We start from the raw sequence: 20,816 nt of genomic DNA, 5'->3' as shown, positions 1-20,816 counted from the left end.
CTTGCGTTGCACATGGTTGACCCAGGTTTGATTTCCAGCATCCCATATGGTCCCCCAAGCACCGCCAGGAGTAATTCCTGAGTGCAAAGCCAGGAGTAACCCCTGAACATTGCTGGATGTGACCCCCAAAGCAATAATAATAATAATAATAATAATAATAATAATAATAATAATAAAAAGTTCACTTTGGTACCTAAAAATGGCATAGAAAATAGAATTAGTGTTTCTGGAATCTTAAACATTATGTTTCCAGAAAGTCTTTCCCATATTCAAACTACAATAAGTTAGCCATTACTAAAATCAATAAGCATTAGAAGTAAGAAGGCAATTCAAAAGAAGAGGCCACCATGCCTTACATGTTCAAGACCAGGGATTTGATATCCATACCTCACAGTATCCAGAAAACTGTGGGACATTTCCTTAGTGGTACCTAAATAGTAGCATATTGGAGAATTAAACGGCCAGGCACGTTCCTCCAAGCCTAATATTTAGGGGAGTGGTCTTTGGACTTGAGCACTTCTGGGAGTCATTACAAAATACATATTAAATAAATCAGTGTCTGTTGATCAATAATTTTGAATAATAATTTTATACACATAACTATATTTATGAGATAGAGAGATAAAACAAAGAGTAGGGGACTGCCTTCCATGTAGACAACCTGAGTTATCTCCCTGACACCACAGGAGTGATCCCTGAGCACAGAGCCAGGAGTAAGCTCTGAGAACAGCTGGGTTTTGCCCCTAAAAAAAACAAAACAAAACAAAAGAAAATAAAATAAAAAAATATGAACTATAATTATTAGTTTCATCTGTGCCTATAGTTAAATATGGACAGAAAGAACTAAGATATCTAATATACTATTTTCACACAATATGATAGAAAATCTCAGTTTTGGAGAACACCAGGAACAGGACTGACATTTAGTGTTTCAGTACTCATTTTATGTGAACAACAATATAAATTTTGAGCTTAAAATTAATCAGGTCCCATAGCCCAATAATCAATCATTTTTTATTCCTGCAATATCTATAGCTGATACAAACTAAAAATATATAAGTACATTATAATTATTATTATTATTAAATTTATTTTTGGGGTCACACCTGGTGGTGCACAATGATTATTCTTTGCATTGTGCTCAGGTTTCATGACTTGTGGGACTCAGGGGACAAAATATGTTGTCAGGGATCAAACCCAGAATAGTATCATGCAAGGCTAGCATCAGCTAGATAGCAAAGCAGTATAGTATATACAGATAGTATAGTATAGATAGTATAGCACTGGCTATACTACCACTCAGGCCCCTGAAAATACATTACTTAAGCTACTTCCTTAAGAATATTCTAAAGAGTAACCCTAAGTATTAGAACCTTCACAGGGCAAACTCTCAGTGTTTTCAATAAGCAAAAGCAATTACCTTCCCTTTTGTGTATTTCATAGCCAAACTTATCATACTTGCAAGAAAAAGATTCATCTGACCTGATTCTTGCAAGCGTTAATTTTTGAGTGTCAGTTATCATGCAAGATGACTGACCACCTAGGAAACCAGGGCCATTTGCTTATTTAGAAATGATTGTCTCTGTAAATGGGTTACTGTTAGAGTCTACCATTTTAATAAGTGTAATAAGGCAGAAGCTCCCATTTTTATTTTCACAGAGAAATTTTCTTTCTCTCTTTTATTCTTTCCTAACTAGCCAATGAACCTGCTAATGACACAGTTCTTAGCAAGTGTAACCTCATTTATCACCATATGTGCTCTCATTTACTTTCTTTAATTATTCTCTATTTTGTTAATTGTGATGATCTAGAGTACCACAATTTATCATATTTCTCTGTCTCTTAAAAGACCCATTTATAGTTCATGTTCTTTCATGAAGTCTTATTAACATTTTTAATTGCAACTGCTTTAAATAACCTTCTACACTTCTCTCTTATTTTGAAAGGGTAAGAGTATTTATCCTTAGTTTTCTAATATTTTTTTGTAATTTGTTATTTTATGTTAACTTTATATACATATATTTATTCTAGAACTTTATTCAAAGGAAATTTAAGCCTGTAATTGATAATAATTATGACAAGAATGTGACAAAAATGTTGCATTATAAAAAAAGATAGGGCAGAGAAATAGTATAGCAGTTATGGTACTTTACTTGCATGCTTCCAATGCCAGTTTGATCACCTAAGCATCTTTAAGTGCAGTTATCTGGATGTTTCCAAATAGTATTAAGTGCAACCCTGGTGGCCCTCAAATCTGGCAGGGATGGCAAAATAGTTGTAGGACTGCAGAATCCAAGCAGCACAATATATGCTGAAGTGCCAGCCTAGTTTACAGCAAATATCTGTGCAGGTCCCTGGGCTTCCTCAGTGCTGCTTCAACCAGAAAATAAATAGTATTTATTTAATAAATAAAATTATATGGTGAGCTCAATTTACTGAGTTGAATTAAAATAGACCACAAATAAATGAATACATACTTTCACAAAAGAAATAAATCTTGCAGATTTTGCCAGAAAAATTTCTACTTTATCTTTGTATTCACCAATTGAGATATATATATATATATATATTTGATGGTACAATTAAATAGATATATATAATTTACTCTTGAGAGTTACTAAACTATTATAAGTAATGACAAATCTAAAGATGGATTTTTATATTAAATATGTAGCACTGCACTGTCACTGTCCTTCCGTTGTTCATCGAATTGCTTGAGTGGGTCCAGAAACATCTCCATTGTGAGACTTGTTGTTACCTGTGTTTGGCATATCAAATATGTCATGGGGTGCTTGCCAGACTTTGCCATGGAGGCAAGATACTCTCGGTAACTTCCTCGGATCTCCAAGAGGGGTGGAGGAATTGAACTCGGGTCGGCCAAGTCAGCCGCATGCAAGGCAAATGCCCTACCACTGTGTTATTGCTCCACCCCATCATATAAATGTGGATATCATATAAACGTGATAAAATATAAAGTAATATAGAAGGATTAAATATGCCTTAAGAAGATTTAACCTCTATGGAAAATGGTATGGAGATTTCTCCCAAAAGTATGAATACAACTTCCACATGATTTCTTAAGCACAAAACCACTGATTTGAAAAAATGTATGCACACCTATGTTCATTTTAGCACTTAATACAATCACTAGGATAGGAAAACAACCCAAGTCCCCTATGACAGATGAATGGATAAAGAAATTGTGGTAAATGTAAAGAATGAAATTATATGAAGTTTTAAGAAAATAGGGAGCCTTGCAGTTCACTGTAACTTGAATATAACTAGAAGATCCCATGCTAAATGAAATAACTCAGAGGAAATAGAACAAATACTAGATGACCTCACTTATCTACAGAGATATAAAACAAGGCATTAGACAATATTGAAGGATGGAAAAATCCTGACCTGAGATTACAAAATGTAGATAACCAAACTAAGTGATGGGGTGCGAGTGAGGCAATGTGAAGGGAATGGCTAGAATGGTGGAGGAACTTGGGCACTTTGGTGAAGTGAAGTATTAGTACACCAAATCATAAATATACCTCCACTTTAAGCTTACCCTAATTATAATAATGATAAGAAGAAGAATACTAAAAGGTCAGAAGAAAAAAATTCGTCTAACCAGGAAATTCATAGAAGACTTTGAGGTAGTAGTGGCATTTGTTTTGGAAATTAGTAAGAACTTTAATACAAATATAATGACTAAATCTTCTCCCCCAATAATGTACCAAAGCAGAAAAGTATTGTATACATTTTTCAGATATCAATATCGTAAGAATAGAGGAAAAATGTTCTCTGAAAGTTTAATCTAGTAAACTAAAGTAAAATCTAGTTCATGTGAATTGGGCTTTGCAGAGATTGCAGATAAATATCTACTCCTACAATGATAGGAAATTTATTAGCCATTAAACATTGGGAGGAATACAACTGTTTTTATAACAGAAAATTAATTTCATAAGAAGGTGCACAAGTTCTAAAACTATTACAATAGACTAAGTCAAGTCTGAACTAAGGTGGCAGGAGGGGAAAAGGAAGGGAGATAAATTTAATAATAAATTTGGGAGAAACACTGGGTATACTTGTAACAACTGAAAAAATAAGGCATATAAGTGGGAGGGGGTTCAAGAGAATTGTTTTACTCAGGTCACTAAAAATATATAAGCAATAATATCAAACACTTATAAAAAGCTGATAATTTTAAGTGTGTATCCACTACTCAGACACTCCTATGACATTACTGAACCAGGATGTCATTTATAGAAATTAAATTTCAACCGAAGAACAATGATCTCTGTTTTAGTTTTGTGATGTTTTGGTCCAGAAAATTTTATCCCATATCTCAGAATCTGAAAAAATAAATTGTTTTAAAGTTTATTAAATCACTTATAATCACTTGTCATCCCGTTTTTCATCAATTTGCTCGAGTGGGTGCCAGTAACATCTCCATTCATCCCTGCCATGTGCTAGTGTAGCTCAATGGCATCTGCTCCTTCTAGGAACACGAAGAGCCTCAAACTGTTCATTCAGGATCTTAACAAAGAAATCCAACCATCTCGTAAGTGGGCGACCAGGTTTTCTTTTGACATCCAGTGGAATCCAGTCGGTAATGGCTCTAGTTCTAGCAATCATTTCCAAATTGCATTATGTGTCCACCCCATCTGATTTCTGATGCCTTGGCAAAGGAGGTAACATCCCTGATCTTCGATTGTCGATAAAGGTCGGAACTCCGGATTCTCTCTTTCACTTGAGTGAAGTGTGATACTCCAAGCATAGCTCTTTAGATTCCTCTTTGGCTGATCCAAATAGCTTTCTCATCCTGTTTTCATAGGGTCCGAGTCTCTGAGGCGTATGTTAGTGCAGGAAGAATGGTGGAGTCAAAAAGATGTGCCCAGAGCCGGAGGTTCTTCTTCTCCTTAACAACTTCTTCAATGCTCTTAAAGGCATTCTATGCTGCTCTCTTCCTCCTGTGCAGCTCAGGTGCCAGGTTGTTTGCCATGTTTAGTTTCTGACCCAGGTACATATAACTGCTGCATTCAGAGATGTTCGTTCCATTGAGAGCAAATGGAATGTTATGAACTAGTCCATTTTTTCATGAACATTGTCTTCGTGAGATTCACCTGCAGTACAACCTTTCTATGCTCACAGTCAAAGTCGGCCAGCATTCGTGCCCCTTGGCTGATGTTTGTTGTTATTAGAATGACGTCATCGAAGTGGAAGTGGTATAGTTGCCGACCGCCTATCTTCCCTCCCATTCCTTCCCATTCCAGTCTTCACATGATTTTCTGGAGGGTGGCACTGAAGAGTTTTGGTGAAATGGTATCACCCTGCTGAACCACCCCCCTTTACTTCGATGATCACTTCATAAGACATCTATAAGCCACTCCCTGCCAGCGCCAGATAATCTTCTCATTGACCGACCTCCACCACCTTACCGCCACCATGCTCAAGGCTATGCGACACACCTTAAGACACTTCCTACCCATTTTCCATAATTACCACACCATATTTTATGGGGTTCAAATATGGTGTGAGCCATATGGTTCACCACCTCATTGTGGCAAAGAGTGGAAACGGTGCCAATTTTCAAAGAGTGAATCAACAGGTGCTGCAGTTCATTACAACATACCAGTCGACCGAAAGCTTGTATTCAATAGATTGGGAGCACCTCCAAGGGCGATTAGAGGCCGCCCTTAAAGCCTCCGTCCCTCTTGGAGAGGTGGGAAGCTACCAAGAGTATCCCGCCCACCCAAGCAGAGCCTGGCAAGCTACCCATGGCACACTCAAAATGCCAAAACCAGTAACAATAAAGGGCGTCTTTCCCCTAACCCTATTATTAAATATTTATGAATATTAATAATTATTAAATACCCTATACAGACTCTGCCTCAATGAACATTCATGATGCAGTTTCTAACCTCTTTTAGCTAATACTTTTGTTTTTTTAATGAATCACAGTGAGATAGAACATTACAAAATTGTTAATTATTGCATTTCAGTCATCCAATGTTCAATACCCATATCCCCAATAGAAAAATTTCCCAGTACCAGTGTACCTAGTTTCCTTCCTATCCCTCCAAAATATCCCCTATCCCAGCCTGCCTCTTTGGCAGGCATATCTCTTATCTCTTTGTTTCTCTCTCTCTCATTTTAGGCATTATGATTTGTGATACAGATGCAGAAAAGTTATCACCTATATCACTTTATGTGCTTTCAACACTGAGTCCTTGTTTAGAGTGATTTCCATCTAGTATTATAATGGAGGGCTGGAGCACAGCAGGTAGGGCGTTTGCGTTGCACGCAGCCAACCAGAGTTCCATTCCTCCTCTGCTCCTCTCAGAGTCCTGCAAGCTACTGGGAGTATCCCACCCACAAGGCAGAGCCTTGCAAGCTCCCCGTGACATATCCTCTAGGCCAAGAATTACAAGTCTGCCTGCTCGAGTGAATGGTTGAAAAACTGGAGGATAGTGCTACAGGGCTATCACAATGGATCCTCTTCTATCTTAACTACCCTCCATCTCCCACACTACCGACCAACAACTGACAGGTCCTCCTTTTAGGGTCAAGATGCTCGCTGCCCATGAAGGAAGACTCCAAGAGACTTTCTCATGCAACACACACAGGGTTTATTGTCCAAGCATGCTGGGGCTCACTACATGTCCCGAAAACAGGACAGAGGCAGAGAGCCCCGAGCCAAAGTACAGTGCGTTTTTATAACAAAGAATAAACAAAGGAATCTTACAGTACAGCAATCTGCAGCTTTATGAAGAACAGCACTTGCACAAGATTAACTTCTTCAGAACATCTGAGCACATGTCCCCATAGCTGGCCCAACCACAAGGTCATAGCAGGGGGTAGGTGTGAGCTACATTATAACTCTTTAGAGCCAGCTTTTGAAACTCTAGCTTCCACAGCTTTTACAGTTTTCTCTTTAACTCTTTCCTACCACTTAACTCTTTCATGACTATTAGCTCCGGCGGCCCTTACACTTCTGGCCCATTTTCCCTGACTTTGGATATTAGTTTCATACCATATTTTTATATCCCACAAATAAATGCAGTCATTCTATAACTATACCTCTTCTTAAGACTCATAAAATGAGAGAGAAGGGATGGCATTAGAACATCATTTAGCTATTATTTGATACAAGACTTTGGACAGTCACACAAAATGATAAAATAGGAATATTTTAATCCAATATTTTCACAAATTCTCTATTTATTATGCTACTGTATAACATTTGAAATTATATATCAATTTAAATAGTGATAATGAAGTTAAATATGGCAATATGTTGTTGCCTTAGTTTAGTTTTTCTTAGAAACTTATTCAAAATAAAGACATTTGAATCCAAATAATATATTTAATAATATGTGACTCGGAAGATGTGTTTTAAGCAATTGAAATAAACATAAATAGAAAGGCAAATAATCATTACTAAATTATTAAATCAGTTATTATTATCTTGAAATCATATTTGAAAACTAGTAAAACATGCAAACATAAGTTTGGAGTATGATCCTTTGACTGAGGGAACTGTTATATTGTTGGATAACTCATGATTGGGATGGAGCGAAAGCACAGCGGTAGAGCATTTGCCTTGCACGCAGCCAACATGGTTGACCCGAGTTTGATTCCTCCTCCCCTCTCGGAGAGCCCGGCAAGCTACCGAGAGTATCTCGCCTGCACGGCAGAGCCTGGCAAGCTACTCGTGATGTATTCGATATGCCAAACACAGTAACAACAAAGTCTCCAATGGAGACGTTACTGGGCCCGCTCAAGCAAATCGATGAACAACGGGAGGACAGGGACAGCGACAACTCATGATTGTTCATTGACAACTATCTATGGGGAGTTCATTTAAATATTTCATTCTATTGTTTCAGTGTAAATTCCAGGGACATGGAAAACTAGCCATTAGATATGGGCAAAAATAAAAGGAAAAGGTTTATTAATATAAGTAGGATATATATGCTGGAGCGATAGCACAGCGGTAGGGTGTTTGCCTTGCATGCAGCCAACACGGCCGACCCGAGTTCGATTCCTCCGTCCCTCTCGGAGAGCCCGGCAAGCTACCGAGAGTATTCGATATGCCAAACACAGTAACAACAAAGTCTCCAATGGAGACGTTACTGGGCCCACTCGAACAAATCGATGATCAACGGGAGGGTCTTTACTTTACTTACTTACATATATATGCTATATGGAAGAAAACAAGAATTTTAAAATAAGTGACAGATATACTAGATGATCACAGATATTATTTGTAAAAGAAAAGTAGAGCAAAGTTGGAATATCCAGAAAAAGGAAAAGCCAGCTTTTGTTATTAAAGAGCAAGATTAGGGTTATCTCCAGGAAAAGGATTGAAAGAATGGGCTATTTGAGAATAAGTGAAGGAGGAGAGAGAATTAACCAAACAGAAGATGTCACTGTCACAAATCATTGTTCATTGATTTGCTCGAGCAGGCCCAGTAACATTGTGAGACTTGTTGTTACTGTGTTCGGCATATCGAATACATCATGGGTAGCTAGTTAGGCTTTGCCTTATGGGCGAGATACTCTCGGTAGCTTGCAGGGCTCTCTGAGAGGGGTGGAGGAATCAAACTCAGGTGGACTGGGTTGGCGGCGTGCAATACAAACGCCCTGCAGAAAGGACTTTGGAACAAAGCACCAATTGTATTTCGACTGGAGAGGAAAAATGAGAAACTGAGATTAATTAAATAATGGCAATTACAGGAGGAGAGGTAATGAGTTGGCTAGGGAGGAATAGTATATGAATTGTGTAGGACCTTAGAGAATTCATAAGGCCTTTTCTCCATAATTAAAATGAGAATCCATAGCAACATGTTTAGCAGAGGAGGCATAAAATGCTTTATCTTGCAAAAAGATGGTGCTCTCATTTTCATATCTGGTTATAAAAAAAGTATCTAGATTGATACTTAGCTCACTATAATAAACAAATAAAACTCTAGACAAAATATCTGAGAAAACTGTTCTGTACATTAAAGATCAGACATCTCAAGACTGTCGGACTTGTGAAAATAAAATTATGAGCTCATCTAAAACACTCAGCAATAAATACAATGAATAAATATTTAACAATCTATAATGAAAATGAAACACTCTTAAGAAAAGTTAAAGCTTTAACTAATATGGAAAGTGCATGTTCGTGGATACCAAAAAGTCAACATTCTGAGGTATCAATTTACTATAATAAAATCAAATATTTCAATCTTATTTAGGGCCTTTATTTCAATCTCATTCAACCAAAGCACAATAAAGAATATTTGGTAACAACTCAAAATGTAATGCAAAATTTATGCAAAATGAAAATATCTAGATTAAGCAAACTTTCAAAAACTTGGGGGATTAATCCTGCAATGTTCAGGGTCTAATTTTGGCTCTGTGCTCAAGAGTGATTCCTGGCAGTCTTCAAGTTACCATTTGTATACTGGGACGTTAAATGAGGGTCACAATTGACACAGCCACATGCTAGGCCAGTAGATTTTCTTCTGTACTATCTCACCAGCCCCTAAACAAACCCACCTTTTAAAAATATACCCTAACTCTATTAGGTATAGTAGCATAACATTGTTCAAGTTTAAGTATATAAGATGACAATCTGAGATATACAAACTTTGTGGAATAGTCAATGTATATGGTTAGTCAACATATTAATCTCACATAGACATAATTTACATGTGTTGAGAATTATGAAGACCTGCTCTTTAAAGAAATTTCAAATATAAAAACTTGTTATTTCTCATTACCTTACGTTGCAGTATTACTCATCAAAACTAAATCATCTTTCAAGAATTTCTAAAAGGGCAATGTATTTACAGAATTAAGTATTGGTTTAATAAGAAACATAATAATTTTTAAAGACCAAATAGTGAATTTAACAATAGATTTTGTAGAAACTCGCTTTTCATCAGAAATGCAGTGCAATTTAGTGAAAAAAAGATTAATATATTAATGACACTGAACAGATGAATATATATTAATAAAGACATCAGCTATCTCATACTATATTTAAATATTATTTTGAGATTTATCAAAGATATATCTAGCTATATACTGAAAAATACAAATTTCTCTGGAAACCTTTGGAGAATATTTTCATTCTTTTGGCATAGGCAATTTTATTTTGAGAACATACTAGAAGTTGTAAGCAAAAATATAACTTGTATAAGTTGTAAGACAAACACTTAAATTTCTATTTAACATAAAATAGTGGGGCTGGAGTCATAGTACAATGAGTAGAATGCTTTCCTTGCAGGGTGTTTGGAGGATCCTCCCAGGAGGGGAGATGCAGGTTGAAAGTAGACTGGACTGAACATGTTTGCCACTCAATGCCTCTTTTGCTGATCACAACACCCAAAAGGAGAGAGAAAACAAAAGGGAATGCCCTGCCACAGTGGCGGGGGGGATGGGGGGAATGGGGGGGGGGATATTACCCTTGGTGGTGGAAAATGGGCACTGGTGGAGGGATGGGTATTTGATCATGGTATGACCGAAATCCAAGCACAAAAATTTGTAAGTCTACAACTGTACCTCATGGTGTTTCACTAATAAAAATTTAAAAAAATAAAAATAAAAATCCCTAGCAAAAATAGAAAATATAACAAAAAAAAATAATGCTTTCGTTGCATGAGACCACTCTAGGTTCAATCCCCAACACGATAAATGGGCCCCAGAGCCCACCAGGAGTGATCCCTAATTGTAGAGCCAGTTCACTTGCCTGAGAACCACTAGATATGGCCCCAAAACAAAAATAATTATTGAATATAAATAAAATGGTAATATTATTTTATCATTTACCTTATACCCTAGCCCATCCTGGGATGGAGTGATAACATATGTGGTAGGTCATTTCCTTTCACATGGCTGATCCAGGTTTAATTCCTCCACCTCTCTCAGAGAACCCGGCAAGCTACCGAGAGAATCCCGCCTGCACAGCAAAGCCTGGCAAGCTCCACATGACATATTCGATATGCCAAACACAGTAACAGCAAGTCTCACAACGGAGATGTTATTGGCGCCTGCTTGAGCAAATTGATGAACAAAGGGAGGACAGTGCCACAGTGCTACCTTATGTCTCACAATTCTACCTTTATTTACTCCAGAGAAATAAAGACATCTATAGGAAAGAGTTGTGCAAAAATGACTTTAGCTGCTTCTTCCCTAAGTCAAATATCTGAAAACTACCCAAATGTGCATCTACTGAATGGACAGTGCTTGGTAACAATGTGTATATTATAATATTTCTGAGTGATTTACATGATTGTTAATTTAACCGACAACATGGAATAATCTGCCATCATTTTGTTTAATATGAGAAAAGTATTTTTTATTAAACAGTATTTTCATAAACAAAATATCATTAGATTTAACACACACAAAATATTTTTATATAAATATTAATAAGATATTCTTATTTCTGTGAAAAAGATCAGGAATGTCTGTGGGTCAAATTCCACTTAGTTACAGATTTTCTAAGAGAGTCCAAAGACAGCCGTGAAGTCTTTTATAAACATTCTTTCTGCTCAAATTATTCACGGTACAGACTTGCTCATTTCTGCATTTATGATGTCATAGAAAGTACTAAAACTGCCTACAAGAAGGAGAAAGATTGTAGATGGCTCTGCTATTTCCTCTCAGTATGATAATACTTACCTGGCTCTGTCAGGTTTAATATCTATTAAAACATCTCTGTCTCCTGAATATCACTTAGGTAGTAACCTGAAGGTCATGTGTAATTCTACAGTTCAGGGTGCAAAAAAAGGAAATATACAACAAAACGCAAGGTAAGGAGAGAATGGAGGAATTTCCAAGAATCAAGAATAAGGGCTGACTTTGAAAGTCTAAAACCTATTGAGCCATATGCTCCTATTAGCTCATTTTACCACAACTCATGTTTGGGTTGACATTATTTTTTGGTTGAAGGTAAAAGGATATGCAATCTTTTTTGGCTTATGAATTTGTGATTCATAATCATACTTATCACAAAAACTATGTTCCAGATGGACAATGTGACATTTTTATGAAAATCAGTGGCTGTTGAATTTGAGAAAAAAAATCTCCAGTAAAATCCCATTTATTGTGGTTAAAACTTTCATTACCCACATAGCCATGCTTTGGGGTGTCTTTATGAGAAATGAAAAACTTCCATCAGATCCCTTGTTTTCCACTTATTCCAATAATGGCATGATCTTGTTCAAGTATAGTTGAGGCAAAGGATCACAAACTCCACAGATAAAAGCATACAAACATAGGATCTGGAGTCTCTGAGGAAACAAACTGAATTCTTCTACAATGTCTGTTAGAATAATGATAGGTGAGGACTGCAAAGTTTATGGAAACCATTGAGTGCATGCTATATCATGGCTCTTCCTTTCAAATGCAGAAGTCTCCAGTCACTTACTTTTAATTATAGTGACTTTGATCTGTCCACTATTCTCTATCTCTCCCAATTAAACACCTTTTTTTATGTAAAGTTTCCAACTGAGGCCTACATAAAGGTAAAGGTAAAGGCCCTCCTGTTGTTCATCAATTTGCTCGAGCGGGCCCAGTAACGTCTCCATTGGAGATTTTGTTGTTACTGTGTTTGGCATATCGAATACATCACAAGTGGCTTGCCAGGCTCTGCCATGTGGGCGAGATACTCTCGGTAGCTTGCCGGGCTCTCTGAGAGGGGCGGAGGAATCAAACTCGGGTCGGCCATGTTGGCTGTGTGCAAGGCAAACGCCCTACCGCTGTGCTATCGCTCCAGCCGTAAGGCCTACATGATTCTGAAAATTTAGGAAAATATGACTCAACTCTCCAAAACTTTCTTTTTGAGAAAAAGAACATCTCACGCCGAAAGAACTAAGAATCCAGTGCTGCAGCTGCCTATAAAATCTGGGAAAGTATGTGAAGTGAGTGTCTTTACAAGGAGTTAGGTGGAAACACAAACTGTGAACACAGCACGATTTGCTTTCCATTTTCATATACTTTTGGTTGTTGCTATTTTTATGCCCACAGGTACATACACAGGTGTTGCATCAAGAAGCAGCTAAATCAGAAGGGGTCTAGGGCATTTTGGAGTCTATCAGTAAGGAATAGAGCTGCATAAACAGAACTTGGAATACCCAAGGGCTTATGACTGTCAGCAGCCATGTTCTCATTCCTTAAGATTTCGGAGGCAAGCTGTTCTTTTCTTTACTTTTTATTTTATCCTGTTGTTCAATAACATCATATCTTGAGAGTGCAAGACCATTGTCAATGGTGACCAGGACTCAAAGTGATTTATTAGTTTTCTGCTGATATTTAGACTTTGGCTGCTCTGTGTTATTATCAAAAGCACAATTTCTATTTTTTTTTTTTTGTTCTCTTCTGGTTTTCAATGTGTTCTAAACCACAAGGGGGAAAAAAGTGGTCAAAAATCAGTGGAATGAATAGGCAGTTTTATCTTTATGATAAAGAACTGTAAAAGTTTGTCAATACTACACGCTTTCTTGAAACAAAAACAATCTAAAAACTTAATTTCTCACCAGGAAATGGTGATAAGGGCTTTTAATAAATAGTGATATTATGCACCATCTATTTTTAGTCTCAAAGTTGCTGTCTTTAATGCTACTAAGTACACTTCTGCCTTCTTCTTCCCTTAAGGGTAAAAACATGATACAAGATTCATCATCCTCATTCTTTCTCTATCTCTGACTCATTTATCTCTCTTGCTCTAAACCATGCATTGTACAAACCTGCTCTAAAGGCTTATAACGTATCATCTTGAATACTTGGTACCATAATATTGGTAACTCCAACAGCACAGTTCTAGAAAAGTATAGATAGGAAAATATAAGTATTATATGCTTATATTCAGAGTCCAGAGTGCTAACCATTACACCATGGAACCGCCACAGAGGGATAGCACAGCGGTAGGGCATTTGCCTTGCGCGCAGCCAGCTCGGCCGCGTCGCGTTCGATTCCTCTGCCCCTCTTGTAGAGCCTGGCAAGCTACCAAGAGTATTCAATATGCCAAACACAGTAAAAAAGAAGTCTCACAATGGAGACGTTACTGGGTCCGCTCGAGCAATGTCTATATTATTTTACTACAGGAGTACAGATTCTTGGAACTAGAAAGTACAGGAAGCAAGATGCTTGCTTTGCATGCAGTAACCCCAAAGTCCTTCCCCAGTACCTCATATGATCCCATGAGGACCACCAGGAACGATCCATGAGCATAAAGTCAGGAAACAGCTCGGAGGGCCGCAGGGTACAAACCATCCACACCACCATCCCCCCAAAACAGGTTCTTTCCAGACATTGCATGTGCAAAATCAAACTCCCAATGGCACTGTTCTGGTTTTCCTCAAAAGGTGGCGGCAAATGCAATGCTATTATCCCTTCTATTAACTACTCCATATTGTGATAGGCTAAGACATACTACACATGAGGGTGGGGATAGGAAATGGTGCCTAATCTTGGCCAGTGTGGATCCCATTATAGGGGATTAGGTTGACACTAATGGGGTTGATTCTGCAGCCTGTTCATCCTCTGTCTGCCAATAGTCAGTGTGAGCAGCCAGAGAACAGAATTTCTGAGTGTTCATGCCAAGACAACTGCAATAAATGAGGCTTGCTGCTCTCAGTGCCTCTTCAGAATGGAAGCAGAAAGTAATAAGAGTAAGAGGGTGGCAGCACTAAGATTTTCAAATTTACCTGGCATAGAGGACCAGGGTATCAGGTGTCATGCTCTGTTGTCATGCCTCTTGTTTTGAAAGAGTTGAGTCTCACCCAAGTACACCCCAGGAGCTATAAATATTGACTGAGGGAAATGGACGTTTTCAAAATCATCATAAATTTAATAAATAATGCTTTCTGCTATGCTACAGAAGAATTTGTCGTCCTATATTTAGTGTGCTAAAGATACAGATTACATTTACATTTATTTCCTGGCACAAAATCTGGCAAAGAGGTAGAATTTGTGCCCCAAATGGAGGGTTTCTATTTATTTCTACACAAGCCTTCTTTGGTGTCAGTTGGCACAGCCACAGATGATATTCACTGCAGATACTAAGAGCCAATTCCCAGAAGCAGGAAGGAGGTAAAATTTTGCCCAGAAGCAGATCTAAATGTTTAGTTCCCCAAACTCTCATGATGTCACACAAGCATTTCACAGTCTGTAGTATATTTCTTTTCTAAAAGAAAATGAACACGCAGTTTTTCAAAGTTGGAGAAGCAATGCCCTTGACTTAAAATGATTTAACTAATGACTTTTGACTATGCATAAGTACAAAGGCCACCAGGAGTCATTGGAAAACACATTGAAAAATTTTTATTTTGACTTTTTCTTGAGTTGACTTTTTCTTCTTCAATTGCAAAAATATTGCAATTGAGTAACCAAAACACTTTGGGGGAGGCACACCTGATATGCAGGGCTTACTTTTGGCTCTGCACTCAGGAATCACTCCTGGCAGACTTAGGGACCATATAGGGTGCCAAGGATTGGAACGAGATTGACCGTAAGACAAGATAAGCACCTATTATTTCTCTGGCCCCAGATAATAAAATTTTTGCAACTTTCTGGTCCTTCCCCCCACCCCCCTAAATCGTGATGATTCTATGGGTATAAGGAATCAAAAGACATTCTGGCATACGACTACAGAGTTTATGATTTGGGATGATTTGACAGCATCTATCATGGGGAAGCCTTCTACATTCTTTGGTCTTGATTTGACTAAGAAGCTTTCTAAAAACTAGTTCTGATATGGACTGGCCAGGCCCTAGCTAAGCAATACTCATCAGCAATATTGACATATAGTCACCTTTCTCCTCATTACCCTAATGGAAATAACACTCGATGATGTTTCTCTGCATCTATCTGTTCTTACAATGTCCATTGGACATTTCTCAGGGGGGTATATGCTTACTATTCCTTCTCAGAAATATGCACGAGTCCCCTAAAAAAAATCTCTATGTACAGACTGTTAGATCATACTTTATCTAACAAGCATAAACCAAACCCTCTCTCTTCAAATCTTGCTCTTTTCAAAGCCTGTGCTTAGAAAGGTAGACATCCATGCCGATTTCAGTCATCTTTATGCCAGTTAAGGCTGCCTGTTTTCTATCCAGTTGCTCCTTGCATTTGGTACAGTGGTGTGCAGTAGGATTCTCCTGGTGCTAGGTATCTGCAGGGAGCCCAGAGCTTCCGGTCAGCCACTCAATCATGAGTAGCAAGTAGTACTGCTTTTCCATTTTGGCAAATTTCTTTGGATACATAACTTGTAAGGTAAGGTAAAGGTAAAGGGCCTCCTGTTGTTTATTGGTTTGCTTGAGCAGGCCCAGTAACGTCTCCATTGGAGACTTTGTTGTTACTGTGTTTGGCATATTGAATACGTCACGGGGAGCTTGCCAGGCTCTGCCGTGCGGGCGAGATACTCTCGGTAGCTTGCCGGGCTCTCCCAGAGGGGCGGAGGAATCGAACTCGGGTCGGCCATGTTGGCCGCGTGCAAGGCAAACACCCTGTCGCTGTGCTATCACTCCAGCCCATAAGTTGTAAGGAATTTATCATATTTTACTTTATGAGAAGTAAAGATATCTGAAGGTGTCTTGCTTGGACAATTGGTACTTTAATTTCAGCTCCATAGATGTACCATATTATTGTTTCACCTGCCCAAGCTTGCCTGGAGAATTAAAAGTGCCACCCTGTCCCAGTTAATGTTTCCTCAAATAAGAGCAAAGTGTTAATATTAGAAATTATCATTTTAACATATTAGTGTGTTTATTATGTGCCTATTACTTAAAAAGAAAATATTTAGATTGCTAATTTTACATTTAATAATTAGATCTAAATACGTATATATTGTTTCAATCATTGCTTAAAACTCCTATGCAAATTTGTGAGACCCTATCTTATTCAGGTGAATCATCATGACCAGGACAAAATGCTTTTCTTCACTATTACGAAGAAGGTGCTATTCAAAACTAATTAAATAAGAGAATGACATAATGTCCCTGACTTCCTGAGACTAGAATTTCAAATAGGAATCCATGTTATCTTAAAGATCAACAAATGTACAAGTCGTTATGCATTTCAAGACTAAGTGAAATTAAATTAAAATGTACTTGTGTTTCTTACACATGAAAAGAAAAATAATGAGCTCAGTAAACAAAAGTTTAATATTGTGCCTGTACCCTTTCTGAATGTAGAACATAAATTGTTATTTATAAATTTTAGATTCAGGACTGGAGATGTGTCTCAGAGTTTTTGAGGGCTTATTTCACATGTGTGAGTTCCTGAGTTTGATCCCTGACAATAGTCCACATTACAATTAAGATATCTAAAATTCTTGGCCAACCACCTTATCACACAAAATATGTAACTCCTAGCCTAGGACAACCAATTGTCTACCCTCAAGCATACCACAATCAAGTATTTAAAAGATGCGACCCAATATGTGAGTGCTCATACCACAGAGTGGGACTAATTATTTGGTCTATTAACTTAAGAATTACATTCAAAATCACTTTAAATAAATTATTAATACTGTATCTATGTCTGTTTTTATTGTTTGTTTGTTTGTTTGTTTTGGAGCCAGACATGGTGGTGGTTAGGACTGACTCCTGGCTCTGTGCTCAGGAATAACTTTTGGCAGGGCTCATGGGATCATATGGGGTGCCAGGAATTGAACTCAAGGTAGCCACGTGGAAGGCAAGCACCCTGCCCTCTGTTGTCTCTCTTCAGGCCCTGTAGCTATTTCTACTACCAAATTATTTTAGCTGGATGAATTTTTATGTTAATAAATGTATCATAACTAAAATTGATGTTTTGAAGAAAAAGTTAAATAGGAAGAAAATTATTTTCATAAATTCAAAAATTTCCCACACTGCTGGCCTTTTTCTAATACTATAATCTCTTCATCATGTTTTCTTCTGCACTGCATTCTTATTATAACATATGCCACTCATTACTCTGCTTGATAATCCCACCAAGTAATTCAAGAATATATAAATATATGGCAGAAATAATATCCCTATAAAGAAATATGTTTTCCAATAAAGAGCTGAAATTTGTGTTGCTGAGAACCAGAGGGCTAATTAGGTTTTTTTTTCTCCCATAACTCTAAAGGCTTCTTCAGAAAAGGAAATACAGCATTGTCTCTGACGTACACACTTTAATTAGCCAATGCCAAAAATTCAGCTCTTTGTTGTTAGTAAGAGTCCAATCAGGAGAGAGAATCCACAGGAATTTTGTGAAAAGAGAAAACTCAAGTAATCAGTAGGTGCTGGGAGAACAAAATAACAGGATCAGAAATTACTCATTTAGGAATTGTGGAGAAGGAATGAGCAGAAATTATAGTGGGATCTCTACTATGTAAGTGTTGCTTGGTTATTACAGGTACCTTAAAATATCTAGGAGGTACTCTAAGAAACTGGAAAACAAAACTCTGAAAAGATTGGTTCTAGTGAAGTTGGTTGTCAGATAGTTGAAGAATCTTTAACTAATAAGAAGATCATTGTTACAACAATGCACATTGGTAGAAAAAACTTTTACAGGAGACCTTGAGTGGGACTCAAAGTATTTTCTGCCTCCAATCCTATCTCCCTGTGGAACTCCATGTTCACAAAACTTGACAGAAAACAGCTGCAAAGGACAAATTATTGTTTGTGATTCTCAACTCCAGCATCATGTCATAGACTGTGAAAACATGAGTTGTTGGAAGCTGGAGGGCTTATTTCCACACATCGGGAGAATATAAGGAATATAAGGAAGTAACAATGATCTTCTTAATTGTTATTTCACCAATTTTCCTCCCAGTTTCATAGAGGCAGGCTCAGATATGAAGCTGTGTGTTGAAGATAAACATAAAATAATTGTTAATGAATTTTAATGGTTCCCAACTCTAGTTAAATATTACTGGTCCTAGAATAAAATTTTAAATAGCCAAGGATGGGGAGGTTGAGAAGATGGTTGGAAAGTCTGGAGCACATGCTATGCATGTGGAAGTACAAGGCTTGATGTCTAGCTGCATATACAGCCCTGAATCACCAGGATTGACCCCCAAGCATCTCCTTGGGAGTAACCTCCAAGCACTGTTAAATGTCACCTCAAAACAAAGATATACAAAACTTGGCCCAAGATTATTCTGTCTGGACAAAATTAACCATAGTTTTCAGAAGTGGGAATAATAATCTCTTTAAATTACAGAGTGATTTTTAAATTTAAAAAAGTCTCATTCCCTTCCCCCCTCCCTAACGAGACCCCAAGTTGCCTCCCACGAATGGCTCCTCTGCTCCCGAATGGCCATGATCCCAGAGGCACACAAACCAATCTCGGAATCCAGGGCAGAAATACCACTTAATTACTAAGTAAAGTAAAGTAAAAGTAAAGGCCCTCCCGTTGATCGTCGATTTGCTCGAGCGGGCCCAGTAACGTCTCCATTGGAGACTTTGTTGTTACTGTGTTTGGCATATCAAATACTCTCAGTAGCTTGCTGGGCTCTCCGAGAGGGGCGGAGGAATCGAACTCGGGTCGGCCATGTTGGCCACTTATAAGGCGAACACCCTACCGCTGTGCTATCGCTCCAGCCCTTAAAAAAAAATACCAGAAATCGAAAATCTTGTGGCAGAGCAACATCAAGTGTTCTTAATTATCATCAATCACAGATCACAGATCACAGTCCTCCTGTTATTCATCGATTTGCTCAAGCGGGCCCAGTAAATCTCCATCATGAGACTTGTTGTTACTGTGTTTGGCATATCGAATACGTCACAGGTAGCTTGCCAGGCTCTACCGTGCGGGCACGATGCTCCTTGATCCTTCACTGCCAGCTCTTCCTATCATTATCATCAATAGAAAACAAATTATCTAATGATGCCTTTTTGGCAGGTCAGATTTTTGGGGGGAAAATTCCAAATAATAATAGTGAGTCTTCTGTCAAAAAATTAAATATAATCAAAGTAAAGAGAGAGTAAAGTGAAAACCATCTGCCACACAGGCAGGGGGAGGGGTGGAGGCGGGTATACTGGGGTTCTTGGTGGTGGAACGTGTTCACTGGTGAAGGAATGGGTGTTTGATCACTGTATGACCAAGACTTAAACCTGAATGCTTTGTAACTGTTCTCACGGTGATTCAATTAAAAAAGAAAATCTCATTTTTAAAACTTTATCAGAGTAAGTAATACAAGTCACCAACAAAAACAAAACTTCAAAAATAATTATTTAATCTCAATTAAAATGAATTCAAATCAGCAATTTTTTTCCTAAAATGTAGTTGTGCTTTTTTTTTTCAAAAATTTCTTCTTGATAGTGTCTTATATTTTAAGAGTACTTCAAAAAAGTTATGTTTTTCTCTTCAATACTTTAGAAGGAAACTTAGCTGTGTGTTACAGCACAGTTAAACTTCTATATAATTTGTTGCAAGATTCTATTTTAAGAAATTCATTCTAATAATACTCAACTATTTATTTGTCAAATATTATTTAAATCATACACTCCATGATAGATGTATAGTGCGGTGGGAAGAGCTCTCCACATGAGACTCTTGATTTGATCCCTGATATTGTAACATCATCAATATGGAAACTTTGTACTAGATGCTATTAAAACTGGAAACATGGCATAGATAATGATAGATATACATCTTCTAATAAGTAATTTATATTCAATAAAACAGAATATATACACAATTACATATATAATCAGAAAATAAAAAGTGCTTTTGTTCAAACAATGGATGTAAAAATGAGTTTCCCTTAGGGGTCAGAATGATAGTATAGTGGGTAGGACATTTTTCTTGTGCTTAGAAGACCCAGGTTGGATCCCTTGTACTCCATA

This window comes from Sorex fumeus, unplaced genomic scaffold, assembly GCF_029834395.1.
Source record: "Sorex fumeus unplaced genomic scaffold, SorFum_2.1 ptg000013l, whole genome shotgun sequence".
Lineage (NCBI taxonomy): Eukaryota > Metazoa > Chordata > Mammalia > Eulipotyphla > Soricidae > Sorex > Sorex fumeus.
This window is presented reverse-complemented; position numbering follows the sequence as displayed.